Genomic DNA, 15237 nt, shown 5'->3' on the forward strand with positions numbered 1-15237 from the left:
AATTCTAGGATAGTGAGTACAAGTAACTTTACGTATCTATAAATCTGCAACATACAAGTTTAAAGGAGCAAAAAACAATTAAGTCGTCATATGTAGATGAGTATATCTCTACACAAAGGCGCAAGTGTCACGATCCATTTTTGGATTTGTGGCAGATTAGGTTTCCCTCAGTTTAAAACCTTTTTCCTTTTCGGTAATCAGAGTTTAATGCAGTTTGCCTGGTGGCCTGCTGGTGTATTGCATTGCATTGCTGCTGGGTCAGCTGATGTGGGTGGTGACCACTCCCACCATTCTTTAAGAGGTCACCTGGTGCATCAGCTGACTGTTGGTGTTAGTTCATTCTGCAGCGACCAAGCTGGGAGAAGGAGCTTGCTGGGTGCATTAGTTCTTCAGCTGAGTCCGGTGTATAATAATAATAATCTTTATTTTTATATAGCGCTAACATATTCCGCAGCGCTTTACAGTTTGCACACATTATCATCACTGTCCCCGATGGGGCTCATGATCTAAATTCCCTATCAGTATGTCTTTAGTGTATCTGGTGTTTCTTTCCTGCTGTGCTTTGCAGCAATAAGCTAAGTGTTGTTTTCCTTTTTTTCCAAACTGTTTTTATTAAACATTTTCAATTAAACATTTTCAACATTAGCATATCAATATGCAAACATAGGTACACGGGATTATTTCCCTCCGGTATTACAGAAGCCCATTATTAAAGACGGTAACTATTTTAGCGTTCCAGTTTGCAAATTAAAGGCAAAATACCTCTCAATCAAGATAAAGCATAGAATTCAACATGGAAATACAATACGAGTGGACTACCATTCTGTAACTAGATAACCCCAAATGGTGAAAGAGGGGAAGTTATAGCCAAAGAGAAAATGAAGAACAAAAAAAAAAAAAAAAAAAAGGGGGGAGGGGTCAACAGACAGACTAGGGAAAGTCGAAGGGAGGGGGGGGGGGGGGGGGGGGGAACACACGGCTCCGCACTTCGCCCAATGTGTTATTTAAGAGACAACTCCACTCACAAGGGTGCTCGGCCCGCTACCGTCTGTTCCAGGAACCATGTAGTTGTGCAGAAGCATTGTTTGAGCCTCTGTTGTATATGCGTCGGAAGAATGGGTATAAGTGGCTGCCATAGTTCAAAAAATGTTTGGGTTTTTAGTTCTTTCTGAAGGGATGCTTCCACCCAATCCATCCTAAATAGGAAGGAGAGTTTGTCCAGGAAGATCCTCAGGGTGGGCACATTAGGTGCCAGCCAGGTTTGTAAAATCGTTTTCCGGGCCGAGGCCGAAATCATGTACAAGAATTTTCTACCATAAGTGGGGATCACAGCCCCTTCATTAGTAATGTACCCGAAAAGAGCCCAGGCTGGAGTGAGAGCCACCCTATATGGTGTATGCGTATGAGTAAATACAAGTATGCGTTGCCAAAATTGTTGGATTTGTGGGCAAGCCCACAAGCAGTGGAACATGTCTGCCTCGACCTCTCCACACCTGGAACAGATCGGACTCGGTATATTACCCATAAGAAAGTTGCGCCTTGGCGAGATATAGGATTTATGCATAATCTTCAACGTCATTTCCCAATAAGATGTAAACGGTGTAAATTTAAGCGTATTCCTCAACATTTGTAGAATCAGAGTAGGTGTTAATGACGGGTCACTGAGCTGCCACTTCATTATTCCTGTGGAATGTTCTTCCCTCTCGGTCTCAGATCTTAGAAATGTATAGTAGTCTGACACAAGCCTTTTCGTCAGCTTGCATGTGGTAAGTTTGGTTATCAGCCTATCCTGCCAGTCATTATCACTGAAACCACAAGTAACACTCGTCACATAACTCTGTAATTGCATGAAGTGGAAAGGGTGTATACTAATGAAATCAAATAAGAGTGTCGCCTGGTTGAAGGTAAGGACCTTTTTGGAATGTACATCTACTATGTCTCCCACCCTGCCCAGGCCTAATGTTTGCCAACCATGAAAAATGTGGTGTGCCTTCCCTGCCTGAAACCTAGAATTAGTACAAAACGTCTGTGCCAGTGACACCCGTGGTGATAGCTTTAATCTACGACGTATGACCGCCCAAGACCGCCAGATTGTTATAAACAGAGGATTGGATCTCAGCTCCTGGGGCACCAATGTGTAAGGCTCATGTAGTACGTTTACCAGTGACCTGCCTCCCACTAATGATGTTTCAACTGCTAGAGCTGAGTATGTAGAGGTACCCTTCAACCAGTCTCGGAGAATTCGCATGTTTGCTGCAAGGTTATACAGCTTAATGTCTGGGAAATTCACTCCGCCACTGGTTCGGGTTTGTGTGAGGGTGTGGAATCCTATTCTGGGCCTCTTCCCCTGCCAAACAAATCTGCGAAACAGACGGTTAATATTATGTTCATCCACTGGTCTCAGATAAAATGGCAGGACATTGAATAGGTATAATAATCGGGTAAATGAGATCATTTTTATCAAATTTGCCCGGCCTATGAAGGACAAGGTAAACTTTTCCCATGCTGTCAACTCGTCCTGCAATGAGGTGATGTACGTTTGCAGGTTAGTTTTGTAAAGTTTTGCCGGGTCTCTCGTGATCTGAACCCCCAGGTAAGTCAAGGAGTGAGTCTTCCAACGTAAAGAGTGTTCCTGTGTCCAGCGTGGTTCGGGAGGCCCAGAGAGCATCATTGCCTCAGATTTACCAACATTTATGGTGAAACCCACCAACGCCCCCTTCTGTTCTATTATTCTAAGGAGCGGGCCCAGAGACTCCCGTGGATTTGACAGGAAGATCAATAAGTCATCGGCAAAGGCCACAGTCTTAATTTCTGTCGCCCCACATCGTATGCCCTCAAGACCTGCCCAGCCATGGAGATACTGTAAAAGAGGGTCCAAAGCCAGGTTGAACAATAAGGGCGATATCGGGCATCCCTGTCTCGCCCCTCTTTCCAAATTAATCTGAGGGGACATCAAGTTGTTCACCCAGAGTCTAGTAGCCGCGCCACGCTGAATATTCTGCAAGAATCCCAGGAAAGTCTCCCCAAAACCCCTGTAGCGCAGTACTGTATTTAAAAATTTCCATGAGATAGAATCAAACGCTTTCTCCGCGTCAAGGCTGAGAAGCATTGTCCGGGGATAGTTTTGTTGTTTGGCCATAACCGTAGCCGCCACCGCCAATCGGACCCCTAAGGTCGAGTGTCGCCCCCTCGTAAACCCCAACTGTGAGGGTGTCAATACCTGTGGCAGAAATACCTGCATTCTATTCGCCAATATCTTAGTTAAAAGTTTGTAGTCTACATTCATTAGTGAAATAGGGCGAAAGGAACCCACATCAAGGGGATCTTTATTTGGCTTGGGTATAAGAATTTTGTGGGCCTCATGAAAGCCCTCCAGCACCTCCCCCTTAAGATAAATATCATTAAGTATATCCACTAGAATAGGGGTATTATACGGTTGCAAAAGCTTATAATATTCTATGGTCAGTCCATCAGGTCCCGGAGACTTATTATTGTGGAAAGATTTAATCGTCGATTGCACCTCCTCAATGGTTATCGGGGCAGACAAAAAATCTCTCTGCTCTGCTGTCAGCTTTGTGGGCTCCACCGAGGAAATTAAGTCCCGTGCACCCTGGGCGTCATACGGTCTCTCTTTATAAAGTGTGGTATAATATGTTATAAACGCTTGCTGTATCTCAAGTGGCGAGGTGACCAGTCGGTTACTTTTGGGTTGTTGAATCTGCAGGATTGTGCGCTTGGAGGTATGCGGCTTAGTCAGGAGGCTCCATCCCCAGTTGCAGTCTAATTGGTGCGTGGTCCGATATCATGATAGACTCTATTGTGGTTTCTGATATCCTTTCGAATAGAGTTTCTGTTACTAGGAAGTAGTCTATCCTAGAATGGGTATCATGGACCCTCGAGTAGAATGTGTAGTCCCTTTCCGTGGTATGGAGCACCCGCCACGGATCACACAACCCAGTGTGCTGCATAATCTTTAAAATGACTGAAGTAGCACGTTTGTCATGGGAAGCCGCGGAAGACCTATCCAGGTGTGGATCAAGGACAGCATTAAAGTCGCCGCCCACAATTAAATTATCTGTGCGCTTTGTCAGAATAAATTGATATAACTCTGAAAAGAAAGTAGTATTGGGATAATTTGAAGCATAGATATTCAATAGTGTGTATACTGTGTTTCCAATTTGGATCGCAAGATATAAAAACCGTCCCTCAGTGTCTGAGTATTCATCAAGCAAGGTGTAAGGCAGAGAATTCCCCAGCAAAATCGCCACTCCGCGCGACTTGGAAACAAACGGCGCTGAAAAGCAATGCTGAATCCAAGGTGCTCTCAAAGTGTTATCATCCCCTTGCCTCCAGTGAGTCTCCTGCAAGAAGACCACATCAGGCTTCAGCCTCTTTAGGTGCGTAAGGACCCGTTTACGTTTAATCGGGGAATTCAGGCCCGCCACATTCCAAGATACAAAAGTGTATGGCTGTGTGTTAAGTGGTGTGTTACTCATCCTACCCCAGTCCTGGGCGTCTCAAAATGCTGAAAATCCTGCATCTGGATCCTGTGGTCCCTGTCCCAGCGAGCAGGACCCTCCAGGAAGTCGGTAAGGCGTACAGAGTCGTGTGTTGGTGGAGAGGGGAAGGGGAGTCCACACAAGGGTAAAAACAACATAAGAACAAACCTATGATAGAAAAACATCAGTTATAACATATTAAAACATTAATCTGAAGCCGTGAGCATACAGGGTAGAACATTGCAATAATCTCAAGCTAGGTGTTTAACACCCTATAACTTCTCCTAGCCAGTGTCCTCTTGAGGAATGAGCCTAACCCTAGCCTCATCAGGATCTGTGTACACCGTAAAACGTCCATTTTCCCGCACTCTGAGTTTAGCAGGATATTGCAACTGGAATCTAATGCTGTGTTCCGCCAGATAGGAGCACACAGGCGTAAATAATTTTCTCTTGTCTGAGACCTGTTTTGAAAAGTCCTGAAAAATTAAGATCTTGAGGCCACGGACTGAGACATTACGCTTTTGTCGATATGCTCTAAGGATTGCTTCCTTGGACACGTAGTGCAGGAATTTGGCTATTGCAGGTCTCGGTTTCTTGTTGTCTGCTGGCATGGTGTCCCCTATACGGTGAGCCCTTTCAAGCAGTGGGGGGTATTGTGGGAAGGAAAGTTCCAGAGCCGCAGGCAAGTCTTTGGTCAGGAAAAGAGTAAGGTCCTCTCCTCTGATGGTTTCTGGGATACCCACAAATCGTAGATTATTTCTTCGGCTGCGGTTTTCCAGATCATCATTGTGCTCCCTCAATTGCTTAATTTCCTCCTGTTGCTGTGCAAGCATCTGATGAAGCTCTGCGGTTGATGTTTCACATGTCTGGGTGCGAGCCTCCAGGTTCCCCCCTGTGTGCGATAGAGTCGTGACCTGCGCCAGCACTGCTGTAATTGAGTCCCGTAATTCATCGAATTTCTTGTCAAACATGGGCATTAAAATACGTGAAACATCCAGAGCCAGAGTGTCGGCTCTGGTCTGCTCTAAGTTGTTCTGGGGGCGTACTTTGGCAGATTGTCCACTTGAGGGCGAGCCTGTACCTGCATGCTTAGGAGGTGATGGAGCAGGCTCAGCCATTGCTTTTGTCTTGTCCTTGCTGGTAAGGTCTGTGGTCTTTTTTAGTGGTTTGGGTGCCATGTTATACACAGGTACTGTAAGAAACCTTTCCATTAGATTAGCAATATCAAAAAGATGAGGCTTATGTGGCGGCTTCGGAGAATTGTACGACCTTCTACCCCATGTCCCTACTCACGGTACTTCAAATCATTTAACAAAGGGTTACAAAACCTTCCATTACGTGGATTATTACTGAGCTCGGGAGCACTTTCAGCTCCTTCTGGTGAGTCACATGCAGCCCTATGACAGTCTCTGATCAATGCAAAAAAGGCTGTGCAGCAACCAATACCACAGGGGTGAACAGTTCCTCTGTCAAACAATGATCAAATAGCAGTCATGTAAGCAGCACGCTCCCAGCAAAAACTCCCGCAGGAATGAAGCTTATAATCGCTCCTCCACACACACAGCCCCCACCCCAGAAAACCCGTTCCACAGTGAGTCCCGTGTGCGTGATAATCTTGTCTCACCCCAGTCACAGACTGATAGCTGATGCATTAGGCGACTTTCAGGCTGAAGGGGTTAACACAGTCTTCACTGCCCTGCACCTAGTAGCTCTCCTGTGAGAGGAGGGGGGAAGGGCCCCCTCTGTCCGTACACACTGCCCCTGCACAAACCTCCAAGTGACTCTCTCCTTTGTGCCTCCTTTAGGGTTAAGTCTTTGCTGGGGGGAGGAGGTGTTGCTGTCTCTCCGTGTGAATCTGGGATCCCCACAGAACAGTCTCTCCCCCACTGCAGTGATGGACGATGAAGGAAGGGGAGGGGGACAATGTGCTCACAGTTGCTGCAGTTCGTACAGTCCTCGACAGGCACACAGCTCCAGGGAGAGGGCACTATCAGGCTCCACTCCTACCTGCTTCCAGCTACCAGGTAGTGCAGCAGATCACTTCGATGGTCAGGTCCTCCAGGCCCCTAAGATGGCGGCCGTCTGCACCCACGATGTCTGCAAGCTGCTCTCAGGCTCTTCCAGCCCTGTCTTCCGGGACAAGCACACTGCTCCTGTTGCCTGATGGTGTCCACAGCTCCTCAGCGTCTTCTCTCCCCTTTCTGTGGAGATCTGAAGCCAGATGGACATGGATTCTGGCACTGCATACAGGAGCTCTGTTAAGATGCGGCCATTCAGATGCCCCGCCTCCCGGAAGTCTAAGTGTTGTTTTCCTATACCTTGCAGGAGAAAATAGTAATAACGGTCCTAGGAGCACTGGAAATGAGACCAAAACAAGGATTTTAGTGTTAAACCACAACGCGTTTCAACGGTTAAACCGTCTTCATCAGGTGGAACTTCTTATTGGTGGAACGGTCTCATTTCCAGCGCTCCTAGGACCGTTATTACTATTTTCTACTGCATTTTGTATCCTAGAAGGTTAACGGCCGGAGCTGCCATGGACCTTTTACCTTCAATTTTAACTGTGACCCTCACAGCGCTCCCTAGTGACCGCATTCTTTTCCCTTGAGTTTTCCTATACCTTGTCTATCATACCTTCCCGTGGTGTTTTATTAGTGCAGCGGTGGGACAAGTGTTCTCACTTGCCAATTTCCTACCCAGGAATACGTGCAGGGCAAGCAAGGGCTTAGGTATCCTGCTCGGCGACAGGTTGAAAAAACCTGTATAGGGACGTCAGGGAGATCAGGGCACATCCTTAGGAGAGTGCAGGAGGTGTCCATCTCACTGTTCCCTATCGCAGGGCCCACCAATGTAATTGTGTCCCCGGTGTTCCCTTGTTTGTTGTACTGTTGGTGACTGACCTACGGTTAGGTCGTGTCATACCACTTCGGTCACATCGTGACAGCAAGTCTGGAAATTAGTGAAAAGCATCTACAGATGAAAGTATTTTAAAGATACTTTCTGCATACGAATATTACTTGTTTGAAGTTTGAAGTTTTGCAGATTTATAGACATGTAAAGTTACTTGTATGCACTATTCTAGAATTAAATTATTTTTTTAAATTATTTTAAGGGGGTCAGTAACAGTCAGGAGTGGATAAAACAAAAGACAGAAACAGGTCAGGATACAAGCCAAGTCAAAACCAGGGAGTCTGCACAATAAAGAAACACTGAGTCAAGACGGGAATTGGGGAAAACAGAGACACAGATTCAGACAGCAAACACAGCAGGACCAATCAGAGCCTGCAGGAAGCAGTGGTGATAAATAGCCAACCTGAACCCAGACAGAGGCTGAGAAAGGTTAACTCTTGACATGACCAGACCTGGAAAAATGGAAAACAGGACTCAAAACTCAATCTGAATCATGACAGTACCCTCCTCTCAAGGGGGGCCACCAAACCCCCAGGTTTCCCAGGATACCGTGCATGAAATGCCCGAATCAATGGATTGCTATAAACCGATCACGCCGGGACCCAGGATAGATCCTCAGGACCGTAACCCCTCCAATGGACCAAATACTGTAGCGAACTATGGACCATGCGTGAATCCACAATCCATTCCACCTCATAATCCATCTGCCCATCCACAGAAACCCTGCCCATCAGGGGTTGCCATGACAACCAGAGTCTCCAGCAGACCTCTATGATTGTCACAGCCGGGTTGTTGTGGTGCCACTCGGTGGTCGGCGCTCATGGCAAGCAAGTGAGCAGTTCTGCTACACACAGACGATCTGACCATTGCTTGTGCGTAGCAGAGGCAATCAGACAACTGCAGCTTGTAGTCTCCCATAATCAGATCGCCTGTATGTAGCAGACTACTGAAGCATGCAAAAAGTAAAAGAAAAATGTTTTTAAAAATATTTAAAAAAATATATATAACAGTTCAAATCACCCTCCGTTCGCTCCAGTCAAAATCAAACAAAAAAACCTCAAATATACACATATTTGGTATCGCCATTCAGAATCGCCCGATCTATAAAAATAAAAAAATAATTAACCCGATCGCTAAAGGACATAACAAGAAAAAAAATAAAAAACGTCAGAATTACTTTTTTTTGTTCACCGCTACATTGCAATAAAATGCTAGACATACTGATCCGCTCAGCAATTATTAAACTGCACGCTGAATCAAGAAGTGTTGTACTTTTTTTTAAAAAGTTATAACTTTATTAACACAAACAATACAAAAGATAAAACAATGCCTCAAAACCATACAAATCAATTATGTGATAGCAGGTAAGCGTAGCAAGAATTCTAATGGTAGCAGGAAAGCACCAGGTAATATAGACAATCTTTCATTTATTGAGCCTGACAATTAAGCATGCTGAGAAAATATCTCAATAAAATTAACTTTGACACATGTTGTTGTTATCCTAGAATGTTATGCGTATGTTCAAGAATACTGATCAAATCATGCAAGGCAGGGGCTGTAAGTCGTGCAATATTATTATATTAATTCAATAATCCCACCTGGGTAAGTAGAAATGCTATACAAAGCCCATAATCAGAAATACTGACCAATATAATTAACGGACCGCAGTCACATACGCTGCAAGCAATGAGCCCAATAGAATAAACAGATAAAAACGATTATTACACCTTTTTAATAAATGCTGAACTCAGCCATAAAGACTACTTAGCTTAGATTCCCTAATCTATAACGGGCGATCAAAATATCATATCTACACCAAAATAGTATCAATAAAAATGTCAGCTCGGTGTGCAAAAGATAAGCCATTACACAGCACCAGATCATGAAAAATGGAGACGCTACGGGTATTGGAAAATGGCGCCTTTTTTTTTAACAAAGTATGGATTTTTTTCACCACTTAAATAAAAAAGAACCTAGGCATGTTTAGATCCTATGAACTCGTAACGACCTGTAGAATCATAATGGCAGGTCAGTTTTAGCATTTATGAACAAACTAAAAAAAAAAACAAACTGTGGAATTGAACTTTGTTTTGCAATTTCGCCACACTTGGAATTTTTTCCCGGTCTCGCATGGCCGTTTTGATGGAAACATAAAAAGGTAATGGCTATGGGAAGAAGGTGACCAAAAAACGAAAATACCTCTGGTCATGAAGGGCTTAAAATACACAATTCCACTTTTTATTGCAGTATTATTATTAAATCTTATGCGGTATTAAATGCAAATATAGGTCTTGATTTCCTACAGGCAGGGTAATATTAGTAATTGAGACCCCAACCTGCAGAAGAGTACGCAGCTGGCATGGGCCTGTTTGTTTTCAAATGCCAGGGTTGATTTTCAGTTTCAGTTTATCTTTGTCTGCATATCAGATACTGTTTTCAACCAGATTTTGTTTAACAAATGAGTATTAAATTTTCAAAATATCACCAATTAAAAAAAGAGGTCCTAAGTGACTCTAATGTCCTCCTGAAAAAAAACAAACAGACTTTCTACAAAAAGTCAGGACCAAAGTTCTGGATTATGGGTGTCATGATTCTTCTGCTGAGTGTGTCTTGGACACTGTGAATGACAGCTCAGCATTCCAATCTGAGGTACCCAGCTACCTAGCTGAACTGTCAGTCCCAGATCTCTGCCAGTTGTTGCATTTGCTTGCTGTGCATGTTTGCCTTGTATTCCTGTGCTTTGTTTGTTGATCTATTGCTGCCTGACCTTGGACCTCATTTTGACCATTCATTTGCCTAGCCCCTTTGCCCTGATCCACTATCGTTCTGCTATTCTGACCTCAGATCGTGTCTCTTACCCCATAAAGTTTAACTACCCTGTCTCATGGCATGTGCGTCAGTAGTGACTAGCATCTGTGAAAGAGTGAAATTTCTTCTGCGCACTTTACTAAGTTGTTACTGAATGGCAACATCATTATAGTGGTTACTGCCCATTGCCATAATAGTAAAGTACGCAGCAGCACTGGGTTAGAGTGAAGAGCGAGATCTCACCCTTCCACAATGAGAGGGGCCCGTTCGGGGAACATTAGGGGCAGCCACAGATAGGTGACCACTACTCTTTAAATATTTAGAATTGAGTGTCATCAGTGGTTGATACCTTTTAATAGCTAACTGAAAAGATGGTAACAAATTGCAAGCTTTCGAGACTACTCAGGTCTCTTCATCAGGCATAGACTAATAGAAACTCTGAAGAATCACATATTTATGCACAACACAGCACAGAAAAATGCCATAGATAAGACAGGTGACGTGAAGCAGAACTACCATTATGTGAGTGATAAACAGTTATGTCCATAAATATTGGAGCACTTCAAAGATGAGGAGTGTGAATGTTTTATTGTCCTCTGATTGGGGTCTGGTTTTATGTTAAGGTGACCCTACATGGTCTGAGGAGCAAATTCCTTAGTTGATGTAAAAAGACATAAATCCATGCGACGCATTCATTCCTGCAATGAGAGTGTCAAAGGTCATCATCAGCTTATACTCACAGACCCTTCTGTCTCTCTGAGATTTGAAGTTACCTTTTAATACAAGTCATTTCATGTCCATAATACTATGATCAGGGAGACAAAAATGTATTGCCACAGGTAGAGGCACCTGATTACTTTATTCTTTAGCTTTGTAATGTAGCAGGTGATTCCTTGATATTCTAGTTACTCTTGGAATTTGGTTTTTAATTGTTCTTGGATGGTAGCCCTGATTCAAAAAGGTCTTTGTGAGGCGACCAAGGTGTCCATCTCTATCCATGGGGTTGGAACATATACAATTGTATCTGATGGCTTGGCTGTAGACAATAGAGTTTTTTATGTGTTTTGGATGGAAACTGTCCCATTTAAGGTATGTTGGCCGGTCGACTGGCTTCTGATACAGGGAAGTTTCTATTTGGGTAGAGGGTTTGGGTAGAGGGATTCTTAAACCCCTGGTAAAGGATACACCCAGCTTCATTCAGGACACAACTGACCTATTGAATAAACTATCAGCAATAGGTTCTCTACCAGAAGGAACCATCCTGGCCATCATGGATGTGGAATCTTTGTACTCCAATATCCCACACCAGGATGGATTAAATGCCTGCAAATTCTTCCTGGAAAACACAGGGACTGATGCAAATTCTGTGGTGAAACTTATAAAATTCATCCTCACCCGCAATTACTTTGAATTTGACAACAAGATATATCTACAGGAGACTGGCACAGCAATGGGAAGTAAAATGGCCCCACAGTATGCAAATCTTTTCATGGCCAAGCTTGAAAGCAACTTTCCAGTTCATCCACCTGACAGCACCATGGAGGTTGTCTTCTTATCCACAGTGGGACAGGAAACCACGAGTATAAAAGGACCCTCCCCTTACCAAACTTCAGTGTTTTTCCTGTCCCACTTTGGATAGGAACTACGAGACTCCGGTAGCTCCGTTCCGGGGAGTGTGGATCGGGGGGCTTAGGCCCTTTTTACCCTTCCCACTGCAAGACCCCGTGCACTGAAACCCGACACAGGGTCCCTCAGCTTACCCAGTGCAGCGCTGCTCCTGGGATCGCCGGTCACTCCTCTTGAGGGGCTCTTGACCGTGCACGCTGCCCCTGTGAACAGGCGGGCGGCCCTGCCGTTCACCGCCGCCCAGACTTTCTCCGGCGGGCGGGCAGCCCTGCATCTCACCGCAGCGTCACTGAAGCGCTGCACGCTGTAACCCCGCATACTACTTCCGGGTCGCGGTCAGCGGTGGGCAGGGTCGGTGTCTCTGTCTCTCTCTCTATGGGAGAACAGAGCACTTCCGGGGCATACCGGCGAGCGCGAACGCTCCAACGCCAGGAGGACAAGCTTATAAGGTAAAAAGAGCATTAGACACTATCATGCGTATGGTCCGAAATGGAGGATACCGCCAGGATAGAGGGAGAGAGCCAGGCACACGTAAGTCCCCTAGAGAGGGCAACCACTAAGGCTTACCTCCCAATAACATGCACATCCTTCTAAAACGGGGCTGTTTCTATTGTTGTAGGTAGCCCCCGCCACTGCGGCCAAGAAAGGAAAATATAAGAAATGCCCCATATGCTCCATTAAATTGAAAGAGACATGGCAAAAACCCCTGTGTGAGCCCTGCACTAATCGCATCCTGGGGGAAGAACAGGCCGCTCTCATGTCTAACATGCGGGCTATTATCAGGGAGGAGGTGCAGGCGTCAGTCTCTGGTTTAATGACCCCTCAAATCTCACAGCCGGATAATAGGAAGAGAATGAGGGATTCGGACTCTACGTCTGAAGGAGCATTGTCCAATTCAGATCTGGAGGAAGACGAGTTTAGAGACCCTCCTGAGAAGGGAAAAAAGTACTTGTTTTCTTCAGTTGACACGGATGAGTTGCTAGGTGCTGTGAGGCACACCATGCAAATTGAAGAACCACCAACCTCTCGTTCAATACAAGATGAGATGTTCGGCGGATTACGAGCCCACACCTCAAAAGTCTTTCCCGTTAATGCTCATATTCGCGGGATGATCCTGGAGGAGTGGGAAGAGGCGGAAAAACGCCTAATTGTCCCTAAAGACTTTAAACTACGCCTCCCATTTGATCCAGCGGAAGTCAAAGACTGGGAGGACGTTCCCAAAATAGACGTTCCTCTAGCTAGGGTCTCCAAGCGAACGGCAATACCCTTCGAGGACTCATCTAACTTGAAGGAGGCTATGGATAGAAAAGCAGACAGTCTCTTGAAAAGAGCCTGGGAGAGCTCAGCAGCTGTAATGCGTGCTAACATAGCGGCGACATCAGTAGCACGGTCTATGCACTTATGGGTAGATGACCTAGCGGATCAACTTTCCTCTAAAACCCCTAGAGAAGCTATATTAAAATCCCTTCCCCTTCTTAAAATGGGAACAGATTTCCTAGCAGACGCATCGGCAGAATCAGTAAGATTTACGGCTAGAAATCAGTCCTTAACAAATGCGACCAGAAGAGCAATCTGGCTTAAAAATTGGTCAGGGGACGTACATTCCAAAAATAAACTCTGCGCCATCCCATTTTCAGGCGGGAGGGTATTCGGTCCGGTACTAGACGACATCTTAGAGAAAGCGTCAGATGATAAAAAGGGGTTCCCTGAGGACAAACGCAAAAAGTATCAGCCCTTTCGGAGGTCACGTTTTAATCAGAGAACTGACTATAGGGGGAAAGGGAAACAAGGAAGGTGGAGTTACCCAAAGGGTGGAGAAACTAAAAATAAAAGTAAAGAATCCACCTTCTCAGGCACAACGTCAGGTTACCACAGAAAGTGACGCCATCAGTGTGGGGGGGCGTTTAACCGATTTTTTGGAGGGCTGGCAAAAAATCACTACAAGCCCATGGGTGCTACAACTAGTGGCTCAGGGTTACAGAATAGAATTCTCCTCCCCTCCCCCATGGAAATTCCTGATCTCCAGCTCCCATCTCGCCTCATCATCTCCCATGTGGGTAGATATTCAGGATCTTCTGAAAACAGCCGCGATTGTCCCAGTACCTCCCCAAAAAATAGGGCAAGGGTTTTACTCAAGCCTATTTTCCATTATAAAACCCTCGGGGGAGTCAAGGACCATTATAAACCTCAAACATCTAAATACTTGGGTGGTGTACAAACGGTTCAAGATGGAGTCACTAAAATCTACGGTTCCCCTCTTGGACAGGGGGGTGGTGATGTGCACCCTAGACTTAAAGAGTGCGTATTACCACGTTCCTATCTGCCTAAACCACCAAAAATATCTGAGGTTCGCAGTAGAAAAAGAAGGAAAAGTCCTTCATTACCAGTTTCGCTGTCTTCCGTTTGGTCTAGCTTCGGCCCCAAGGGTTTTTACGAAGATTATGATAGAGGTAGTAGCCTACCTAAGAAATCGAGATGTCATAGTCGTTCCGTATCTGGACGATTTTTTAGTGGTTGCAGACACAGTGAGTCAACTCAGGACCGACTGTCAGTTTGTAATCTCCACTCTGCAGAATTTGGGGTGGATCATAAATTGGGCAAAATCCGATCTGGTTCCCAAACGGAGAATAAAATTCCTCGGAGTCATACTAGACTCGAATGTGAGAATGTCTTTTCTGCCAGAAGAAAAACTGCGAGGCATAATAGACAAAATTCATCTTTTTACAGAGAGCAGGGTTTCCATCAGAGATGCCATGAAGATCCTGGGACTGATGACGGCTTGCATGCCTTGTGTAAATTGGAGTCAATTTAATTCCAGACGGCTTCAACAGGCGATTCTCTCATCCTGGGACAGAAGACAGGGATCCTTGGACAAAATTATACAGCTGCCAAACCAAGTGAAGACCTCGTTACGTTGGTGGACAAATCCCAAGAATCTCAGGCAAGGAGTGGTTTGGAATCATGTTCCCGAGGTGATAATTACCACGGACGCAAGTCAACAAAGCTGGGGCGGTCACATCCAGGGAAGATATTACCAGGGCCAGTGGACTCGGGAAGACAGTTCGCGGTCCTCAAATTTCAGAGAACTACTCGCAGTCTGGAAGGTTCTATCTTCAGCACAAGCTTTGGTGAAGAACAAACACGTGAAAGTACTCTCGGACAACACAACAGCAGTTGCCTTCCTTCGACATCAGGGTGGTCCGAGGCACAGGGCTCTACAACAGTTGGCGGAACGAATCTTCAGGTGGGCAGAGATGACGGTACTCTCGGTCTCGGCTGTTCACTTGGAAGGCTCCAGCAACCAAGTGGCGGACTTCCTGAGCAGAAGAGCGGTTCTATCAACAGAATGGGAGTTAAACAACGAGGTTTTCAAAAACTTGTGTCATCATTGGGG

This window comes from Ranitomeya variabilis, chromosome 3 (assembly GCF_051348905.1).
Source record: "Ranitomeya variabilis isolate aRanVar5 chromosome 3, aRanVar5.hap1, whole genome shotgun sequence".
NCBI lineage: Eukaryota > Metazoa > Chordata > Amphibia > Anura > Dendrobatidae > Ranitomeya > Ranitomeya variabilis.